The sequence below is a fragment of the Prionailurus bengalensis genome, chromosome A1 (genome assembly GCF_016509475.1).
Source record: "Prionailurus bengalensis isolate Pbe53 chromosome A1, Fcat_Pben_1.1_paternal_pri, whole genome shotgun sequence".
NCBI classification, from domain to species: domain Eukaryota; kingdom Metazoa; phylum Chordata; class Mammalia; order Carnivora; family Felidae; genus Prionailurus; species Prionailurus bengalensis.
Window position 1 is genome coordinate 176,420,729 of NC_057343.1, and position 16,517 is coordinate 176,437,245.

The 16,517-nt window shown below is 53.0% G+C and overlaps 1 long non-coding RNA gene across 1 annotated transcript; it reads right to left on the bottom strand.

The window, feature by feature from the left end:
• Nucleotides 1–1,570: 1,570 nt before the first annotated feature.
• On the bottom strand, nucleotides 1,571–14,167 carry LOC122475463. Its single transcript, XR_006295193.1, has 3 exons — nucleotides 14,026–14,167; nucleotides 3,948–4,047; nucleotides 1,571–2,753 (listed from the first exon to the last, which is right to left on the bottom strand). It is a non-coding gene; the product is annotated as an uncharacterized LOC122475463 (long non-coding RNA).
• Nucleotides 14,168–16,517: the final 2,350 nt, after the last annotated feature.

A 16,517-nucleotide genomic window follows, 5' to 3' on the forward strand; every position in this document is an offset into this window, starting at 1 on the left:
TCTCTCAGCAGCATCACTGGCCCCTGGATACACAGAGCGGGTGCCCGAGCTGAGCTTGCAGGACAGACCCAGGGGCTCCTGGCCGCCGCCTTCTGAGACTCTGGTGCTCAAAGCTGTGTCCTCATTCTCCTTTAGGCTTAAACAAGCAACCAGAAACCTCATGAAATTGACTCCTTAGGAGCCTGCCCGGGCTTTCCCCCCACAGGCCCAGGCTTGTCTGAATTCCAGAGTGGGCTCAGCTAGAATCCTCGCCCTCGAACTTGGTCTCTAGGAAAAAAATTCTCAATCTACTCTCTCACATGAGCTTCAGCATAATCCGCGAAGTTGGCAAGAAGCATAGTTCTTTCTTCTTTGCAAATGGGGGGGGGGGGAGGGGAAGCTCAGAAGGCGGCATGGGGGGAGGGTCAAGGTCAGGTTCCCAGTCTTGGGAGAGTGTGGCTCCCACCCTTCTGTGCTGTCTCCCTTCCCTTCCCCTCGGGGGGGCTGTGGCCCCAGCATGAGTCTGGAGTCAGGCACCCTGCCTTCCACTTCAACCCCGGCTCCCTAGTAAGTTCCTGGACTTCCCTCAGCCTCACCTCTTTGTAAAACCGACATGGAAACCCTCCCTACCTCTGAAGGCTGCCACAAGGATCAAATGGAACAACCCCTACCCGAAGGATCCGAGCTCCGGGCACAGAGAAGCCGCTCACTGGCCCTCAGCATCCCCAAAGACAGGCCAGACGCAGTGAGGTCCCAACCGAAGCATAGAGCTCTGAATGACCACCCATTCACCTTTCGTGTGGGGAAATGGTCCCCCACCCCAGCTCATACTTTTGATGCGAAATGGGTGTAAAAATACATCTTATTCTGCGGAGCTCTTGTAAGGGTCAAAGCAATAAATGGGACTACTTTTTTGGGAAACCAAGGCAGGCCCATCAATTATTACTGTCATCACCAGCGGTCCCCAGGTGTCACTAGACTCCCTAGGACCTTCTTTGCAATGGACTTTTAGGGAAGATTCTTCCAAGTATGGAGAAAAAAACCCGAGGCCCGCCCTGCTGACTGTGCCCAGGATGGGGCATGCACATTTGCCAACATCAGCGCCTCCACGTCTCACGTGGGGCCCTTCCCTTTTTTTACAGACCAGGAAACTGAAGCTCAGAAGGGTGGCTCAACCAGCCCGGGGTTGCGCAGCCTGTGACGGAACAGCTGGAGAAGCAGGAATTCGGTCCACCTGCCTCTCCCATGCTGAAAGATCCAGGAGAAGGGGACCAGAAAGCTCATGGACAGCACATCCGCACAGCCTCTCGTGGTCATGCCCCGCGAGGACTTCTATTAAAAACCAGGGCAGGGGCTGGTCAGAGGTGAAAGAAAGAAAAGGTCCAAAGGTAGCCTGTTAGAAAACGCTCCCAAGTGGGAGACGGGGCAGAGGCTCCTTGGATAGGACTGTGCTGGTAAGGAGGGCAGTGACGGGTCTGAGGTGGCCGCCCCTCCTTCCCCAGTGCCCTCAGGGCCAGCGCAGAAACCGGATCCCAGAGGTAGAACAAACAACTTGGCTGGGGCCAGGCGGGCTGCCTCTTCGTCGGGCAATGGCGCCCTCTTCTGGCAGCACGAAGAGAAGCGGCTTTAAGGAGAGGTCATTAACAGCAAGGTCTGGCACTCACTGCGAATCATTAAAACAGTAACACTGATGACGGTGTCACAAATAGTAAGGCTACATAAGGAGGAAGAAGAAAGGCTTCTACGGAGCACTTAGTGCCAAGCACTGAGCCCATGTTTTGCAGATGTGCTTCCCTTTTCCCTTGAGTACTAAGGTTTTTGTGAATTTACGGAAGAGTGAGATCCAGAGAGGTTAACGCACTTGTCCCAGGTAAAGACGGGCATGACTTCGTATGCCTGCCACCGGCCTGCGCTCTATAGCTTGGGGAAAGGCACTTTGGGCACCATTTCCCTTATGCCCCAGTCAGAGTCTTGACAATATGGTCCCCTTTTTTTTTTTTTTTTAATCCTGTTCTGCAGGGACAAATTCACCATGCCGCGTGGATTCAGTGCAGAGCTGCAATGGGGGACGCAAAAGCCAGATCCCCAGCCTACACGGTTTGCTAGATTTCGCAAGTAAATACACAGAACGCACAGTGAAAATTGAATTCCACGCGAACAGCACAGCGTGAGTGTGAAAATATCCCCAATATTGCCTAGGACTGACTGACGCTTACACAAACTTACTGTTTACCTGAAATTTGCATTGAAGGAGGTGTCCTGAATTTTACCCAGGCCCCCTCCCTAGATTGGGAATGTCTGTGCCACATCCCAGTTGAGTGACCTTGCATAGACTCTACGACCCTGAGCTTCAGCTGCGGTATAGTAGAAATAACTTCTGGAAAAGACAAAAGAAAGAGCTTCTGCCTCCAAGAGTCATCACGATGAGCTGGTAGCCTCCAGGCAGTCGTGATTCCTTGGGCATGACGCCTAACCTTCTCTTAGCCTTGGGACCCTCGGGAGCCAGGAGGGCCCAGGCCTGGCTCATTCAGCAGATGACAGAAGGGCCTGGGTCGGCTTCTTCAAGATCCTTTCAGCCTTCGCCTCCAGGTCACAAGGTGTTCATGCCTGCTTCTGACACCGTCCTCACAAAACTGTGTCCAAAGGCAAAAAGGGGGTGGGGGGTGGTTTCCGGGCCAGTCAACCTTCCCTCATTGTCCAGAACTGGGTCAAAAAGAGGCTGGGGAAATGAGTACCTGGCATTTTCGGCCTCGGTAGCAGTAGATGACCTCTACCTGCGAAGAAAAGACCAGAACGATAGCTGTTGGTTAAGAGCGCAGATGCAGTACACTCATCCCAGGCTGGGGCCGGGCTGTCGGAGCGGTCCTAGAAGGTTAGAGCTCAGAATGTGTGGGCCACTGAGCCCCAGTTGTGGCTCGTGTGCTGCGGTGGCCTTTGTCTGAGCACCTCCGGGTCAGGGCCTGATGCCTGGCAGGTAGTCAGGAAATGATTGAGGAATGAGCAGGGAAAGGACAGGGACAGCCCGGCTGGCCTCAGGCTGGGGTGCAGAGACCCCCGAGGCGGAAAATAAAGGGGTGAGGGCATGAGTCATTTCTAAGCGGCACCCAGAGAAGGCTGCGATTTGGGGACGTTTGGAAAGTTCCCTACCAGCCAGGTCACTGGTGCTCGGGGCCACCACAAACGTTCTCTCCCTCTCCCCAGCTGCTGTTCTTGGGGGGGACAGCCAAGGAGGAAGAGCCAAACCAGCAGCCAAGAAAATATGACTTCGTTAAAGCTGAAGAAGCAAGGAGTATTCATTTAATTAGTAAAAAAAAAAAAAAAAAAAAAAAAAAAAATCACGGATTCATGTCTTCCTGCCTTCCCCGAGCTGCACGTCCGAGTCAAGCCGACACCACGCACTTGCCCCTCCCAGGCCTGCCCCCAGGGGCAACTCCTCGCCCTCCCTAAGTCAGGGCCTCTAGCCTCATTTTTGTATTCAGGCAGCATAGAGATCAGTAATTTGTCTGCCTTCGACCAGATTGGAAAGAATAATGGAATGTGCGTGAACATCCTTCCCGTCCGTGGAAGCTTGGTGCAACGATTATGTTCTCAACCTTCAGCGGAAAACTACACATACGCGCACTACACATGCTAGAAGAATGTACTAGAAGCTGATGACACTGATCTCCTTGGAAAAGTGGCTGGGGGATGGGAGGGAGAGTTTACTTTTATCGCGTATTGTGGTTTTGTTTGAATCTTTACTATAATGTGTGGGTGTTCGTTAAATAATAATAAGCGATAACATTTGTGAAGCACTTCCTGCGGGCCAGGCACGGTTCTAGGAACCCCACACATATTATCACATGCAGCCGCCTTCCCCCTGTGGAGTGGTACATGTGGCCTCCTTTCTGGGGAGACAGCTGACCAGCCTGGGACTACATTACCCAGCCTGCCTTGCACCCACTGGTGGCCCCATGCCCGGTTCTCACCGGTGAAATGTCTGGCGTTGTTAGGATGAACCTCTGAGAAACCAGGCTGCCTCTGTGCTCGCTTCTCCTTCCACCGTTGGATGCAGAGGATCGGCAGGCCCTAGACGAAGAGGAACCACAAAACGAAAGGCACTCAGTCTCCTGAACTACCTCAAGGAAGGCAGTCTCCTGCCGACCAGGATCACCCACATTGGACGATGACGGAAGACGTAAATAGAATTCTGTGGAGTTAATTCCATGGGTGAACACATAGAATTGTAGAGCGTATTTCTTACAGCAGCCAGTGTTGCTCTAACTCGCACACCAAAGCTTAAAGGATCTTATTGATTGCCAAGTGCAGACTGAACTGGCCCGGGGCTCGACCGTGGGCATGGGAAGCCCAGTCAGGAAGTTCCCTAGGGGAGACCAGCAAGAACAAGTGTCCTAGTTAACGTCCTGCCAGAAAGCTTACAGGTTCCCTTCTCCTACACATATCATGGAAACTTCTAGAAGCTTGATTAAATCCCAGGTGAGTGACTTTTTTGGCAAGAATACTTTATAGGTGGTGGTGCTGTGTACTTCCTACTGTGTCTGGAGACATTTCATGTCAGGGTGTCCCCACTTTGGTGATACTAAATTGTCCGATGAGTTAATGTAGTGTCAGCTTAATTGCATCACCTAGTGCAAGCGAGCACATCAGTCTATCCCTGGAGAGCTTTAGTGGACATTAATGAACGTTGCCAAGATGGAGTGTTTAATTTGCAAAAAGTTTATTTTCCAACTCCATCATTCCTCCTGCATTTTCTAGTTTTGATCCTACTAAAGAGAAGAACATTTCTTCCTCAGCTGTTTGCTTATCCTGAAAGATGGTCTGTAGAGAAAAGCCAAGATACACGTTTCATTCTTTCCCTTTATCGATCAATTTTCAGAATAATGAACTGATACCCTAGCAACCTCCAAAAGTAAGTAGTAACATCATTATTTCTTTGCCTTATTTGGATCGATCGCAGCCAGTATTCTTTCTGATGAAAGTCATCCCACCTTTAGACAGGAGAGGGGTCCTTCAGATTGGCTCCTCTCCCATTCTAGATGTCTTTGATAGCTTCTTACTTTCAGGCAGGACGAGATATTTTATACTCATCTTCCACATTCCCCGTCCCAGACCTGGATTCGGACATCACTCCAAGGGACTCTGGTTTCTGTTAGTGGGGAATGGTATTTAAGCTTTCAAACCCTTCCAAAATTTAAGAGAAACAATGATAGATACAAAATTTTAAAAATCCTTCTCAGCAAAGGAAAACAGGAAAAAGTGTCTACAGCGCCGAGAGGAGAGGGTTCTCTGCACATTAAAATGCAGAGAAGGTCCTACCATCATGATGCATCACAGGGAAAGAAAGAGATGCCTTCCCGAGGAGGAAAGCAAAGGAACCCAGCAGACCCCCGGCTGGGACTAACAAGAAGAAAGCCGTGTGCCCTGAACATGCGCCTTGGGGGAGGAAGCACATGGATAACCCAGCCCCCCGTACACTTGCACACATTCCTGAGCCAAACCCATTCCACTCAGCCCCCAGAAAAACTCTATTAACCTCGCTTCAGAGATAATGAAATGGAGGCTCTGGGAAGTGAAATGACTTGCCCAGGGGCTCACAACCAGTGAGGGGCTGCTGTAGGCTGAAGGCTCAGCTGTCACTCCCAAACCCGTGCCGTTGATTAAGAAAAATTATTCATGACGTTTGTTGTTACTTACTTATGTGTTTCCTCTCAAATGCGTGTCTTCAAAGTTGGGGTGCCCACTGTGGGGGCTTGAACCCTTTGCCCTTCAGGGAGAAGTTCTGGGTTTGGAGTTCCTCCTGGGTATGGGTCACTGCACTGGGGTTGGGGTTTATGGCAAGGTTGGGTCCTGTCTTGATGTGGCTTTCTTCTCATTTGCCAAATGTGTGCCTGGTTGTCACTCAGCCAGCCCCTAGGTGTTTTAAGGGGGAGATTGCACCCTATGCACTTGTAGACTCAGCGTGGCCATGGGAGGAGGGGGGTTGCCATCTTGCAGGCGCGTCCATGACATTTGTTGAAGACGTAAGGATGACTTTATTCAAGAGGAGCCATGCCAATAGATGTAGGGACCGCTGCAATGGGGTCTTACAGCAGGGGACAGAGATGTGCTCAACTCCGAATACAGCATGGGCAAGTGGGAATTCATAGCCAAGGAGCAGGTGGAGGTCAGTGCCTGGAAAACGACAAGGAGCACACACAAGGGGCAGGGGAGTGTTATGACTGCTAAGGAGACACTTGTTAAGTGGAGCATGGGATGCTGGATGGTGAGCCGCCATTCAACAACAGACTCCAAGAGAAATTAATGTGGACAAATCTATTACTCACAGGTCCAGGAGGAGGTATATCGCGTGCCTTGATGGGTTCCGGGGCTAGGGCCAGATTAGTCAATTCACACCCAAAGAGCGGCATTGTGGTGAGCCCCCCGGGGGTCTAATCTAAGGGGTTCCGAAGGCACACAGGCAGGGGGAGGTGGGGAGACTGCTGATCGCAAAGGCTGTTGGGAAGTCAAGTTGAGCGCGTACATTTGCATGTGATTTACAGCTGCTATCCAGGGCAGAGCTTGCAAGGGAAGCTAGTGTCAATGTAAGGACCCCCAGGCTGCTTGGCCAAACAGAATGGATGCCGGGACGGCAATATCACAGAGCAGCTGAGCTAGACTCTTGACATAGGGATTCTGGCTTAATTGACCCTTTCGGATTCCTGCTGAAGACAGGCCAGGGTGATCAGACATCACCTGGTGGGCAGAAGGATGAGTGACCCAACTGGATAGTAAAGGTGGGGGATTCTGGTCAGACTGGCTTAGCAGGATTCTTGCAAAAATTGGACAATGCAGAGGTGAACATGAAAGACCAAGCCCTCATTGAAAAACAGCTCTGAGGAGCCTTCACGGAGTTTGGTCAAGGGGCGAAATTTTGTCACCGCTCTGCCTCCATCAACACCCGAGTGCTCCAGTCTCAAATTATCTTCAGCGTCTCCACTTTTGACCTGGCAGATTCACGTGCTGCCTGCTCTACGGCGGCAGTTTCTGCAGCGACACTGTATTTCCCTTGAGAATATGAACCTTGGTCTTGACATTTATTCATTCATGCATTCAGCCAACAAATGATGGGTGTGAGGAACCACCCAAGGTTCCATTCCTTTGTGTTCCTTCCAGAGCCTGGAATACTTGAGGGTGTTCCCTGAATGGCTAGTGATGAATGACCCAGTGAGGGCATGAGTGAATGGATGAATGGATGGACACATGGAGGGAAAATGGCAGAAGCAGCAGCCATGACGGTCAGACCCCTCAACCCCCAGAGCTTTCCAGTCTCTTCCAGCAGGCAGGGAGACAAGCCACACCTCCTGGAGCCACCATGGGCTTTCTCTGAGTCCCACGGGGCAACGGGAGAAGTCATTTCAGGGAACGTTGATTGGCAAGAACAGCAGCCCGATGCAGCCATGATGCCGTCTCCCAGCCTCCTGTCTGGGGCCTGCAAACTCTACGTATGAACGGGACGTGATTGATGTCCCCAGGAAGTCAGTCAGAGCCCACTGTGGACCTTTGATGACCTCCCAGGGCTGGCTCTATATTCACTCAGTTTCTGAAGGCAACCCTGTGGTTGGTGCCCAGGGAGCAGAACCATAGGGAAGACAACACCTCCCTCCACCCGATGGGCCACAGCTGGCACAGAGGTGCGGCAGCTCCCCTTCCAACACGGGGGGCTCTGTAGGTGCCCCAAGGACTCTGATTTGCAGAGATGGCAAACTGTAGAAGGAAGGGCCTGGGTGTCAAGGAGTGATCAGATTTGGCCTGATCAAAGAAGAGAGAAAGGGAATTGTATTGGGTTCCTACGATGGGTGATGTTCTGTGATCCAAGGTTATGGTCTCTGGTGTATAGATGAGAAGACAGAGGCCTAGTGAGGGGAAGACCTCGGCCAGGAGCACCCAGCTCAGAGGTGAGACAGTTGATCCTTGAACAACATGAGCTTGAGCAGAGTGGGTCCGCCTCTACACGAATATTTTTCCGATAAATACCATACTTTACCGTGGATGTATTTTCTCTTCCTTATGATTTTCTTAATAAGGTTTCCTTGCCTCTCACTTACTGTATTGTAAGAATACACTAGATAACATATCTAACACACGAAACACGTGTTAATTGCCTTTTTATGTTATGGGTAGGGGTTTTGGTCAATGGTAAGCTATTAGTAGTTAAGTTTGGGGAGAGTCAAAAGTCAAATGCGGATTTTCGATTATGGGCGGAGTCAGCGACCCAACCTCTGTGTTGTTCAAGGACCAACTGTAGTGAGGACGTGAATCATGGCTGCTTTTCTCATAGGCCCTGCTGGGAGCTTACAAGGCAGGCCTGGCGGGAGTAAGGGGCTGCCTTTGCTGGAGAAGCTGCTAGAACCCGCCTGTAATCACCGCTCCCCTTCACCAGCTGGGTCCGGTTGAAGCTCAGCGTTCCTCTTACTGACTTGAGCTCGGGTCTGGGAAGCAACCACCTCCCCAGTTATGCTCTGCTTAAGAGCATATTAAGATATTAAGAGCATATTAAGATATTCATGAAATCAATAGCTTTTCTAGGCATTCACGCTAACCATTTAGAAGCAAAAAAAAATTTTTTTGAATGACATTACTTAAAGACAAATTATAAAATACCTAGCCACCGTCAACACAAAAGATATAGCCACACAGTCTCATTAATTCAGCCACACAGTCTCATTGAAGACTTAAAACAGGACAGTCAGCAGGAAGAAATTTTAGGTTCTTCAATAGGAAGATGAAATACCAGTAAAATGTGAATTCTTACCATTTAATTAATTCCGGTTAAGATCTCTTTTTTTTTTTTTGAAAAGGACAAAATTATTTTATTTATTTTTTAATTTTTTTTAATGTTTATTTATTTTTGAGAGAGACAGAGACAGAACGTGAGTGGGTTAGGGGCAGAGAGAGAGGGAGACACAGAATCTGAAGCAGGATCCAGGCTCCGAGACGTCAGCACAGAGCCCGACGCAGGGCTCGAACCCACGAGCCGTGAGATCATGACCTGAGCCGAAGTCGGACGCTCAACCGACTGAGCCACCCAGGCACCCCAGGACAAAACTATTTTCAAGTTCTTGTGGAAGAGTGAGTGTCAAAAACGGCAAAATATTCTTGAAAACAGAAAATATTTAAACTCATTCTAAAGCCAGCAAATAAAAATAGTACGGTCTGACCACAGGAAAAACAATAACAACACCACCACCACAATAGACAACAAAGCTACAATCGGATGATGGCCAACAAGAGAACGATGATGCAGGAGACCGTGTTTAGAAACATACCCCAAGTTGACACAGAAAGTTACTCTTCAACGTGGTGAGATTTCATTTCCATGAGAAGTCAATGGTACTTTACCTCCGGGAGAAAACAAAAACTAGACTGCATTAATCACGCTAAATTGTTTGAAAAGGTTCAAAGTGCATTCCGAATCTAAATGTAAAATACAAAACGACAATAGTAGATGACGTTTTAGGCAAACGACTTTGGATGGAGATGAACTTCTTAAACAAGTCAGGAAACCCAGGTGCCTTACCGGGTCGGAGAAACAGAGCTGACTTCACCAGGCACTTAAGTTCTGTGGAGTGAAAAGTACCACATGTAAAGTCAGTCGGTTTGGGGAAAACATCGCATCTATGATAAGCAGAGAGTCAATTTTCCCCCATATATGGAGACCTCCTATAAATTGATAAAAGACAACCGATGCACTCTAAAAAGGAGCAAAGGATACACAAATGCAAGGGAAGTGTGAAATGAAATGTGATCTTGGTGGGGTACCTGGGCAGCTCAGTCAGTTAAGCATCTGACTCCTGATTTCGGCTCAGGTCATGATCTCAGGGTTCATGAGTTCGAGCTCTGAGTAGGGCTCTGCGCTGACAGTGAGGAGCCTGCTTGAGACTCTCTTTCCCTCTCTCTATGCTCACTCTCTCTCTCTCTCTCTCAAAAAATGAATAAACTTAAAAAAAAAATGAATCCGATTCTGATGTGGGGCAATAATCATTCTCATACAGCAGGCGTGGGGGCGTTAACTGCTACGACCATTTTGGAGGTGTTGATTATAGGTTCGTACACACTTACCTTTGGACCCAGAAATCCCACTCTCGAAAATCTATCCTCTGGATTATAAAAATACAACTGTAAAAATTCATATTTCAACACTGACTGTGGAGACAGAGGAGGAGGGATTCTCCCAGCATGCACCTGGATGGTCCTGGGTGGGCTGGGTAAAGAAATCCAAGCAATCCCTCCAATGGCTCGCTCTGCACCTGTTACAGAGCAGGAGACCGACCTACCTACACCAACCGGAGAGATGGCCCTAATCCTTCTGCAAAACTAGCAGATTGAAGAGAAATGTGTGAGGCACCTTCTCATTTTATGGTGAACAAAAGCCCCAACAGATGTGAACGTATGTATGAGCACAGAGGAATAGTTGAGAAGCTAAGGCCTGCTCAGACCTAAAGACTCCACAGCCCCAAGCACAGGGGACTCCTCTGAGAGTTTGCCACTCGGGGAAGGTCTTATTGAGAACATTTGTAGCACGGAAACCAGAAAATGCTGGACCTTCAGGCTTTACCCCCATAACAGCCAGTTATTAAACCAGTATCAACATGTTATGGCCATAAGGGGCTGAAAGGAGGGGTGGGGGGGGGGTGCAGGCCTTGCGTCCAGAAGCCCTGACTCAAAGACGCGCTTATTCCTTACACCAAGAAATGCATGGACACGGATTAATTTTGTAGCACCCGCGAGATCTCTCAGCTCCCATTATCCAGGACTCTGGGCTTCCTCTCACAGAACACCATCCTTTCCAGAGGATTCTGAGGGCTGTGCGCCCTAAGAGAGTGCAGGAGACGCTATGCTGCATCCTCACCACTGGAGGGCAGTGTTACCACACCACCTGGAAGAGCTTGAAAGGGGTTCCCAGCCTCGGCCAGAAGCCAGCAGGTCCTGGGCCCTCAGGGACCCCCGTCCCCACCCCGGGGCCCTCCCCTGGGGGGGGGGGGTGGAGGAATAAAGAGGGCGGGAGGACTCAAACCTTAGTGTCCTGCAACTCAACTTACAGGCCATATGGGACAAGTCACCGCACTCCCCTGAGCCTCCCGTTTCCTCATCTGTAAAGCAGGGAGGTTTTAGCGTTGACTTCAGAGGGTGTTGTGATTCAACAAGCTTAGAAGGGTGCCTGGCACGCGGTGAGCCCTCAGCAAAATGTCAGCCGCCGTCCTTATGGCCGTTTGCCCAGGGCCGCGATGATCCCTCCCGTTCTCCAGCTCGCCCTCTGACGGATGTGCTATTATCTTCCGTATGACGGAGTAGGAGACCGAGGGGCATAGAAAGGAAGTGACTGTCCCCAGGCCACACAGTGAGCGGGGACAAGCAGGGACTTGAATCTGGTCTAGGTGCCACCACGGGGCTCTCCTCCCCGACTCAGCTCAGCAGGGGTGATGGGGTGGGGGTGGGGGGTCTGCAGCTCTGGGTCTGTGGCCTGAGCCCCCCCCCCCCACCCTTCCATGCCCCTCCACCCCCACCTGGGTGGACTACCCGGCGCTCAGCACCCCCTGCTCTCCGTCCCAGCCGCTTCCCTGGAAAGCGAGACTTGCCATCACAGACTCCCGGGGAGATTCGGTGACAGCGAGCGCACAGGCTTCAAAACAAAGAAGCCACGCATTCGTGCCGTTATGCCACTCGGTTTGTTGGGCTCCAAGTGTAGGCCCGGCCCAGCAGCCGGGCTCCAGTAACCCCCGCCAGGGGTGGCCCTAACGGGCTTGCAGTCTGAATGTCTTGCCCTTGGCACAAGCCGTGCTCCCTGGCAGGGTCTGCGGGTCTGGCACTTGGAGGGTAGGCGAGGTGCCTGAATTTCAGCACCCCCCCTCCCCATCCTTCCCCTTACGTACTCACATGCACGCACATGCGCACACACGGGGAGGGGGGTGGGTCGTCGTTTGCGGGGCAAGTGACTGAGCAGCAGAGGCGGGCGGCTGGCGGCGGGGGGCTGGGGGGCTGTCAACCTGCAGCCACTCAGCGCGACAAGCACGGCCTCATGCCGACAACAGCTGGCTCGTTGGGACGATAGCTTTTCTGAGCCTCACCCAGACTTAGGAAGCCGCTGTGCCGAGCCAAAGTCTGGGTGTCCAACGCTGCGCACCGGGAGAGGACCAACCCCCCCCCCCCCCCCCCCCCCCCAGCTCGGAGGGTCGCCGTCAGTGGCCACGCCCATTTCTTCGCTTGGCTTTCTCCTCTGCAAGCCGTGGACGGTGCCGGGCCCCCCCACATCGCGGCGGTGGGGGACCTGACCGGGGATCTGTAACGGGAGCACTTTGCAGAGTGCCTGGAGCCCGTGAGCACTGGAGGAAGAGTCCACGCTGACTTTCTCATTGCCCGTCTTCACCGCTCAGCTCACGGCTCCCATTCCAAGCTGACGATCGCCTCTCCTCTGCCCTGCCTCATAATAGACGGGTGTTCAGGACCCCCGCCTGCAGTGCTGTCCGGAGGACAGAACAGGACAGAGACGCCAGTGCCCGACACACAGGCTGGCAGTGCGAAAGAACAACCCCAACCTCCTGTAGACCCCCATCTCCAGCCTTGCAAGCGGTTGGGCTCAAACCTTGTTTCATGCTTGACTCTCTCCTGCCCCACATCTGGTCAGTCAGCAAATGCAGCCCAGCCTGAGCGCGGCTCACCCGGGGTGATGACCCCCCATCCGTGAGCCACATCATCCCCAGGCCTGGGCCCCCTGAGCTGCCTCCAGGGGAGCAGAGTTGTCTGGTCTGAGCTCTGCTCAGAGCTCTCCAGTGGCTCCCTCTTACCCACTCCTCAAACGCTTTGCATACTCTGTTCTCTCTGTCTAGCATGCCCTTCCTCAGACAGCCACAGCGGGCTCATTCAGGTGCCTGCCGATGCTCCCGTGACAACGCTGCCCCTTCAAGATCATGAGCCGGGTAGACAGGTGGGCAGTGCGGGGAACTGAAAAGCCCTGAGGAAAAGGGGCTCCACGCAGACAGTCAGAATGCGAGTTCGGGGCACCGTGTTCCAGAGGAAATAGAAATCCGAATTTTCATGTGAAATTGCCCGACTATTAAACGCTGGTAGTCACCTCTGCAGCTCATTTCTGATCCTTAAGATCCCATCTATGGCCAGTCGCTACATCATAGAAACACCAGTAAAAGAAAGCAAAAAGAAATAGGGGGCAACACCGTTTTTCTTTCAATCCCGCCCACCGCCCGCCCCCATGCTTCCGGGTATGGGATGAGTTGTATCCCCCCAAATTTCATGTGCTGAGGTCCTAACCTTTGGTCCCTCAGAACGTGACTGCATTTGGAGATGGGCGCTTTAAAGAGGCAATTATGTTACAACAAGGTCATTGGGTTGGGCCACTGTCCAACGTGACAGGTGTCCTTACAAGAAGAAACTACCACGCAGATACACAGAGGAAGGTCATGTGAAGACACAGGAAGAAGATGGGTAACCGTGTACAAGCCAAGGAGAGAGGCCCCAGAATACGACACCTTGATGTTGGACTTCCAGCCTTCAGAACGGTGAAAAGATCCAGTCCTATTGTTTAAACCCCCAGCCTGTGGTACTGGTTACCTCACCCACAGCAAACTAACTCATTCTGTCTTTTTCACTCTTTTCACTCTTTCTCTCCCCCCCCCCCCCCCCCCCCCATCTGGTGGGACAGAAAATGATCAGGTTCAAGAGGGAAGAGGGAAGGTGGCAGGTTTGGTGAGGCCAAGACAAACCCTCATTGCAGAAACGGGGTAGGGGGCGCTAGAGGCAGGAAGACCTCAATCGGCAGCATCTGACGCTACAACTGAGGGACCACAACCAATTCCCCCACTATCCCGGGAGTTGGGTGGCTCCTTGCCCCCATTTTATACGGGGGGGAAACTGAGGCTTTAAGCGGGCTGAGCCAGCTTGTAGCCAGCACGCGGCAGCGCGGGGATTCGGTCCTGGCTCCCCTGCACCGCCCTGGCCTCGTGCTCGGCGGTGGCGCTTGCCCAGGGGAGCGGGGTGGGGGGGGGGGGTACCGACCTTCCAGAATTCCCAGCAAACCCTGGCAGGAGCTGCAGCAGGAAAACAAAGGGACGGCTCGCTTGCTGGCTGCAGAGGAGCGACTCGCCACCAGGGGGCAGCGAGCGCTGGCAGCCGCCCGGGGACCGCCTTTGTCCGGGTGAGGCCCCCTTCCCCCGCACCCCACAGACGCGGGAGCTCCCCCCACCCCCCGCCCCGATCCTCCCGGCCCGCGGGCGACCAGCTACCCCGGACAGGCCCCTGCACCCTGCACGCCGCCGCAGAGCCTCCCCTCTGCGTCACCTGGCCCTCCCTCCTTTCTGGCTGCCCAACGGATTGCATTTCCTGTCATCTCCCAGGGCCCGGCTCAAAGATCTTTCCAGTCTCTCGGCTTTCATGGAGACTTCCTTCATCTTGTGCACACGCAGGCAGATCAATGATGCTTCATAGCCACGGCCCAGCCCTCCCTCCATCAGCCCGCTCTGGGCTGTGAAAGCATCTCCGGTGTGCAGTGAGTGCGGGGCAAATCTAGATCCCCCACCCCTTTCCCCGTTCTGTCCGTTGGGACCCCAGAAGCCGTCCTTCCTAGAAATCCCCAAGCTGCCCACCTCCTGGGCCGAGAGGGCAGCCAGAGCCTGTTATCTGTCCCTGTGCTGACCACACGGGCCTGGAAAGGTCTGTTTAGGGACAGAGACCTGTTTGGACCGCAACCACATCTGAGTCATCCCTGTGCCCCAGGCCCACCTTGGTGGCTGCTGGTCAGTCCTTCCTTGGGTTCCCAGGGCTGCCCCGGTGCCTGGAGGCGCCCCTCAGGTGTGCCCACCCTCCTGCAGCTGGCCTTTCTCCTGGGGGTGGGGCGGGGTGCCTGGCCTAGGGAAGAGAGTTGCCAATCAACATACCTGACATCTCAACTCAGGCAGGTGGCTCCAGTGGCCACGCCCCTGCCTTCCACACACACACACACACACACACACACACGCGCGCACACACGCAGACACAAAAGTGACGTTCACCTGCTGCTGGAAAACATCCTTCCTGTACCTTTCCTCATTTCCCCCTCAAACAGCCTTGCAGAGTGGAAAGGCCGCCTTGCCCATTCCACGGATGAGGAAACTGAGGCAGAGAGCAGGGGCCTGTTCGAGCTCTGTCTCCATCTGACAAAGCTGTGCCCTCCTCCTGGAGCCTGCCTGCCCTCTCCTCCTGGCCTTGGCCTCCCACCTCAAGTGTTTTCCCCCTGGGTCTTATGCCTCCCCGTGCTGTTTCTTCAGAGGACCCAACACTGGACACTCAGGTTAGTCTCTCGTGTGACCATGACTGCCTGTCTCCCCCCGTCAGCTCAGCTCCGCGTGTAGGAACCGTGTGAGTCTTCTTCACCGTGGTATTCCTCACACAGAGCACTTTGCCGGGCACACAAGCAAGTGAGTGGGTTGAATGAAATGACTCAAAAGTCAGAACAGGCCGAGGGAGCGTGTGACATCATCCCCGTCTTCCCCGTCATCCCCAGGCCGGGAGTGCGGGCTCATCTGGAAGAGAAGGAACCTTTGTGATAGATATACCAGAATGAAGCAGTCTATCAAAGTGTATTTGGTTATAAAGTTGATAGATGTGAAGTGACATGTCTGTCAATTGCACGTGTTAATAGCAGAAATAGAATGGACTGATATCAGCGACTTAGTAAAAGGCGTCCGGGGGGTGAGAGCCACGTGAAGACAAAGGGGATGGAATGAGGCTTTGGAGTGCCCGTGTTGCTGCTCCCGTGGGTGTGCAGTGAGCCGAGGACGCAGCTGGGGTTTGAGCACGCAGAGCAGACGGCCCAGAGGAGGCTGCCTTGGTCATGGGCCCCCTCCTCCTGCTGATGAGGTCATGAAAATAACAATACTTGCTACAGGCATTAAAGTCAGCCATGGGGGACCAGCCGCTGTGACCTTGCTAGCTGTGCCCGGGGGGGGGGGGGGGGGGACATCAGGAGGTTAGTGGCGAACTTGGGTTGTTAAGGGAACGACCCACGTTTACATTGTCCTGTGGGCTTGAGTCTGCATTGCCCCTCCTGTCGGGCTTGTTCCCATTTGTGAATGAAAGGAAGCCGGAAAGGGAGAGGAAGGGGTCAGCGCAGAGAGGGCGGCCAGCTTGCTTTGGCCTCACAGCCGCAGTGGCAGGGAGAGGATTGCCATCCAGGTCTCTCAGTCAGCAGCACGGCTTCCAGGGCTGTGCACTGCGTCCCCAGGCTCACCCTGCGTGGAGCCCAATCTTGGCAGGCTTTCGTCTGAAGCCCCAGTCACGTGCCTTGAATTATTCCTCCAAGGGGCTGCTGCTGGTGACTTCTCTGGCTTTCGATTTACGATGCTTCCTGCCAGGAGGATGCTGGTGTCAGAGCTGGAAGATGCCCACAAGAGTCCGTGGCAGTCTCCATGCCCTCCGCACTCATTTGTCGGGCCCACAGCACGCGCCAGGCAGTGGACATAAAGCCCCATAAGCAAACCTCAAGTCTGCATCTTACTAGCCGTGTGATGTTG